This window comes from Myotis yumanensis, unplaced genomic scaffold, assembly GCF_028538775.1.
Source record: "Myotis yumanensis isolate MYYU_CA2020_CCGP unplaced genomic scaffold, mMyoYum1.0.hap1 SCAF_8, whole genome shotgun sequence".
NCBI lineage: Eukaryota > Metazoa > Chordata > Mammalia > Chiroptera > Vespertilionidae > Myotis > Myotis yumanensis.
Genome location: NW_027223759.1, coordinates 3,938,555 through 3,944,048, shown reverse-complemented (window position 1 = coordinate 3,944,048; position 5,494 = coordinate 3,938,555). Strand labels below are relative to the sequence as shown.

General features: G+C 44.1%; 1 long non-coding RNA gene across 1 annotated transcript; it reads right to left on the bottom strand.

The window, feature by feature from the left end:
* Positions 1-2,069: 2,069 nt before the first annotated feature.
* On the bottom strand, positions 2,070-5,125 carry LOC139015486 (uncharacterized). The gene is made up of 3 exons (XR_011472450.1): positions 4,642-5,125; positions 2,829-3,104; positions 2,070-2,211 (listed from the first exon to the last, which is right to left on the bottom strand). It is a non-coding gene; the product is annotated as an uncharacterized lncRNA (long non-coding RNA).
* Positions 5,126-5,494: the final 369 nt, after the last annotated feature.

Below are 5,494 nucleotides of genomic sequence, written 5' to 3'. Positions count from 1 at the left end.
GGTAGAGGTTAGGTAGACAACAAAAATACAGAAACCTCGTCATTAGGACCAGCATTAGCCCTTGCCTAATAATAATAATCTTTGCCTGCTTCGTGTTCGAAGAAGAAAAGTATTCACTTACAATAGCTCATTAGCTGAAATGTTAAAAATGGCAATCTCTGGTTTTGGTTTGATTGATCATTTTAATTTCCTTTTTTGTATTTTTCATTTTCCAGTTTCCTTTCATATAAATTAATTGACTTATAATCAGGCAAAGCATTAGGGCATTTTAAAATAGATATCACAAATGTCCATTTCTGTGATCTGGAAGAAGTCTAGATAGTCAAGAATATCTCACTGGCAATCCAGATTTTTAGGACTGGAGCTTTTATCATGTGAATCAACGGAAAAAATAAAACGATTTATGGGGCTGTGTTTGGGGTTTGGATGAAAACATCTCACTACCTACCATCTCGTCTGTCCGAGTGACACAGACTTAGGGACGCACTCGGCCGTCACAGCACACACACGGCAGGCCACTGTCTTTGTCAAGTGACTCTGCCGTGTCTGGATCATGAGACGGGGCTTGACATTTTGGAGCAAAATGCCACAGAATCTCAAAATAGGACTCTGAGAGCTCTCAGGGTCCACGGCCAAATACCACGGGAGCCTTTACTTCGCCAAGGGAGCGAAGTGGGGATTTCACTTAACTCCCTTCACTCGTGGAATCTCAACCAGTTGTTCCCTAAATCGCAAAGCACAGACTCAGCAAAAGAACCTCGGAGTGATATCACCCATTGTTTATGGCTGAGTGAGCGTCCAGGGGGCTGCTCTATGCTGAGCACACAGCTATTTGTCATGGAGCCATCAATCAAATTCAGTTGATAATAGAAATCCCTAAATAAGTGAATTATAAAAATCAATGAGTGTGCTATTCTTTCAGAGTTTAAAATCACTAAAAAAAATTTACCATGGATTTAGAAGGCAATTAAATAGCGGGACATCAATATTCTCTTACTCATTTCGCAGCTCTTTCAGGCCTAACCGCACCGTTAAACAAAGACCCAGAGAGACTGCTAAAGGCAGAGTCCACGGGGGTCATCCTGGAATAGCGGGAATGCAGCCGGTGGTCAAGTTGAGTTAACTAGTCCATGGGCTCCTAATTACAAACTGTAGTGACACTCCTTGGGGCCCATCCCATTATACCTCCCGATGTAAACCCAGCTCTCACTTCCCTATTATCTCAATCATCAGGGCCAGAGGGAAGTAAGACATGAAACCCCACAGGCAATCCAGGCCTCCCCCAGTAGCTGTGATGTGTCTCGCTTCTCCTTTCACATCACTAAGAGTAACAATGACTTTATGGAGCCTCGTCTTTCCTCTTGTGTCATCACACGGCATTCTCAATGCCTGAGTTCCCAGGTGATAGTTAGGAAGGAGAAGATAAAGGGCTCAGATAGTTGTAAATTCAATGGTATGCCCTGAAGTGGCTGGGTTCAAGGTATTGGTTGGTATGGAATCTACAGATTGGCTTTGTGTAGTCTGAGGCTGGGAGATCATGTTACATACCTGGTTCTGTTTCACACATTGAAGATACAAAGAGGGGGAAAAAACTAAAAGTAAAAAGAGAGGAACAAATCATGGGTCCTTCCTCAAAGAAACTCCAAGCTGATGAGGAAGAAAGATGTGGGAACCAGTCATCGCCATGAAGTGTGAGAGGCGTGTTACTGTGCAAGATACAAGCAGCACCGAGCAGGCTGAGCAAAGCTTTAAGGGCTCAGGACCCAGAAAAGGCTCACAGGAGGTGATGACCTACCTATTAGTGGCCAGGATGCCTTTGAAGAATCAATAACATTTAGCCAACAAGGAACAGAGAACAATTCATATACAGGTCTTAGCATGTGCAAAGCTACAGAGCATAGAAGAGCTTAGTGCTTGGGGACAGCTTGGTATTTGCGGAATAGCTTTGTAAATTTGTTTGTAAGTAATTTGGTGTGGTTGGAATGGCAAGTGAGCAATGATACGAGCCTCTGTCCTGTTAGTGTACAAACCATCCATCCCTCCTCTGATCGAGGGCTATTTACCGGGACGAATCCGATGGGCTTCCTGGTTTGTGCAGCTCTAGTTCTGGCTGAAGCTCTGACTATCACTCCATCTTCATTGGGTGCTGTCTTTCCTGGTCCTGAGCAGCTGACCTTCTGGGGTGCTCCACTGTGACCCACACTCGCCTTCCTTGCAAACACATAGAAAGAAAAGTGACCCTGTGAGAGCCGATGTGTTTTTATGAAAATGTAGCTACCAACTGGGCTTTATTGCTGAAAATACAAATTAAATCCTCCCCTCCCTCCCTTATCCTATCTTTCCTCCTCCTGCACTCCAGTCAAAGATGTACTCTTAGTGTGCACCCACAGAATCGTTTTATCTTGTTGAGTATCCTTCGATTATAGGGATCGCACTGTATTTACAACTGTTCCTGGCAGAGGGTTTGCCTACCAATGACTGATGAACAGAGCAATCAATCAGTTCCTCTGATTGCTGCACTGAAGACAAGCGTGGAAACATATTCCATAGAGAGCCAACCAATCGAAGCAAAGGAAAATATTGTACATTGTCTGCCATTTTAATAAACTAAGAGCAAAGACATATAAGAAATCATAAACATTTGTCTTAGCAAATGTCCTACCTAAAAATAATGCCAGGCAGTGTTAGTTACAATGACTTAGCTATAAGAAATGGAAAGTTTATTGTCTAAACAAAAAGGAGAATGTATTCTCTCACATAAGAAGAAGTCTAAATTCAGTGACTCAACAATTACATCTTTGTTATTGGTCATCTTCAGGATTGCATACCTGTGTGCCTCCTTCAGAGTTATAAGTTGTAGTTTCAAACATCACATGGTCACATACTATCCAAATGTCAGGCTGGAAAATGAGGACACATCTCTTTCTCATATTTTCTTCATATCCCTTTAGCCAGAATTGCATCACATGCCCAGTCCTAAGCCAATGGCAGTCAAGGGGATTGGATTTATTTGTGATTGCCTCTGTCTTGAACTAATCAAGATCCACCACACCAAGGGGCTAGGGAAGTCCAGCTTCGTCCAGGAGCATGAAGAAGTCAGGGTTCTGAAGAAGAAATTAGGGAATGGAGAAGCACAAGCAGGATTTGCTGTTAAATAAGCAGCTAATTGTGTCTGCAATAGCCAAGGGCATACTTAACTTCATCTCATTGCACTCATTCAATTTCCAAAAAGCCAAAGAAACAACAGGTCAACTGCTATTTGACATAACAAGAGGCAGACTGTATTTACTTTTAAGAAAGAAGAAACAGATAAATAATACTTCAACAAAAAAATAAGCAAATGAAAGAAAAATAATTTAAGATCATAAAGAATTTTGGGCACCATGATCTTGGAGTAAAAAAACATCTTGCCCAGATGGTGTGGCTCAGTGGTTGAGCGGGAACCTATGAACCAGGAGGTCATGGTTTGAATCCTGGTGAGGGCACATGCCCAGTTTGTGGTCTCAATCCTCAGTGTAGGCTGCACAGGAGGCAGCCAATCAATGATTCTCTCTCATCATTGATGTTTCTATCTCTCTTTCCCTCTCCCTTCTTCTCTGAAATCAATAAAAATATTTTTTTAAATCTTATGCTCAACTATTGTAGATTGTTTTTCCAAAATAAATATTAGAATCTCAGTGATTCATTCGATACAATAAGTCCAAGTTCCTCCATGTTTTTCTTCCATTGACAATAGAGATTGAAAACTGATCATATTTAATACAAGAGACAATTAACTTAAATTAAAAAAAGCCAAAGACTGAACTTGCAGCTATAGCTCTTATAATTACACTTGCTCTGTCTGAAATCCTTTACCCAGAAATATGCAGTTTTTCACAAAGTCTTTGAGGTTAATGCTAATTAATTTGTTAATTTATTCAAACGTTATTTTGGTGGGCAGAATAATTTAGTTTCAACCACAAGTTAATGCAGTTTTAAGAAACCTTTCTGGAATTCAGTGCCTGTCACACATTTAGCGTTAATACCACTTTGCAATATCTAAGTTTATTAACATAAAGTATTTCAAGCTATACATTTTAAAATTAATCTCAAACTAAATTGAAGATTACACTCATTAAGCATACCTTTAAGAGTTGACTATCGGGCATAACAATCACCACTAGTTGCCTAGCAACCCTGTACCCGCACTTATCCTAAACACTAATATAAAACTGGCCATGAATATATATCCACTTCAAGTCTCTGTTTGCTGGAAAAATGCACTTTGCTTGCTACTAATAATTCTGCATTTTGCTATAATGGGGAGTTGAATTTCAATGAAGGGCCGAGAAGGGGGCGTCCTGGCCATTAAGCTGCCATCCACTCTCCACCAGCCGTCCTAGGAATGACGCCCACTCATTAAAGCAATGATGTCAATCACCGGTCATCACGGTTAAGATAAAATTAATATCAGATGAGTATCTTGAGCCATCTTTTTTTAAAGCCACTTGGAAAATAGATCCAGTTTCCATACATTCTCATTTCCAAACAGAATGTGCAATTAGATTAGGAGAGCATTCTCAGGGCTCTCTTAGCCTTTCAAACGCCTGCGGTAGGCCCCACAGTTACAAATGTCACCTCTCATCCCCTTTCCCTGCTCACGTGCATTACAACAGGTAAGCTTCCTGGTTCCCCTGCGTTCCCTGGTCCGTACAGTGCCTTAGGAGTCTCCGGTGCCACCCCTGCCAAGCGCTCTCTGAAGCACAGAGCTGAGCTCTGCCAACTGCGCTTGGCTGCACGGCCCCTCCTGGGCCCCCCAGCTGGCAGGCGGGTATGCTAATAGCATTCATTAGCCCGGTGTGACAGCAGCTCAAACAGGACTCCAAGCCCTGCAGGCCGCTGTGCCATGTCAGGAGGCACCGCCAACTCAGAGGCAACGATGACAGCCTTGATCGGGGAGCGGTCCTGCCAGCAGCCCCGACGTGATTCCTGGCACCTGGCGGGCTTGGCAAAGGCGGCGGTGATAAGCTGAGCTGAAATGCCAGGCGCTGGGACTGTCTTTGAAGTAATTGTTCTCTGGGGGAACAAGGGACACGATGAAAAAGCTTTCAGGGACCGGCCGTGGGCCCCGAGGGACTGGTTTCCATTCCAGCTGATACTCTGCTGAGCAAGGCTCTCTCCACTCGGGAAGGAAGCTAAGGAGACTGTCAGGGTGGGGGCGGGGGTGGGGGATGAAGAGAGATGGGAGCCCGATAGGGAGAGTGTCCGCGGGAGGCAGCGGGAAGGCAGGGAGGAGTTTCAGAATCTCTGTCAGGAATCAAGAGCACTGACATGGCTTTCATCACTTAGTCTTCACATTCAACACCCCAGGGCAGGAGGGGAAGGGGCCCGACAGGGAGCTCCACGGGCCAGGGCCAGGGAGGCCCAGAGGGGTCCACTCCCCAAAGATGCTGGTGGGAAACAGGGAAGCCTCTGGCCTCCCTCTCCCTCCCCGCAGGGCTCTTGGCTCTGTCAG